Genomic DNA, 324 nt, shown 5'->3' with positions numbered 1-324 from the left:
TCGATTCGTTCGAGGGTGGAGTGTTTCTGAGACGGGCGCGCGATCACCAGAACAACTTTATAGCCGGTAAAAGGAGCCTTTCGACGACGGGGATGTGACTTGGCGAGAGCCACCTCCATCTTGCACCTAGACCGGCCACCGGCCAATATAATGCTCCGCCAATTGGTATTTCTGCAAACGCGAGCGTGTGCCGAAGGAGACCACTTCCGGAACTAAGTAACACTCTTGCGTCAATTCCGTTGTAGATGGAATGTCAATTCCGTTTGCAGATTGTAAAGAAATTAAACTTTGACTTGTAAATATATTAGTCTTGCAAGATTCCTA

Source organism: Monomorium pharaonis, chromosome 5, assembly GCF_013373865.1.
Source record: "Monomorium pharaonis isolate MP-MQ-018 chromosome 5, ASM1337386v2, whole genome shotgun sequence".
In the NCBI taxonomy this organism is placed as follows: Eukaryota; Metazoa; Arthropoda; class Insecta; order Hymenoptera; family Formicidae; genus Monomorium; species Monomorium pharaonis.
This window is presented reverse-complemented; position numbering follows the sequence as displayed.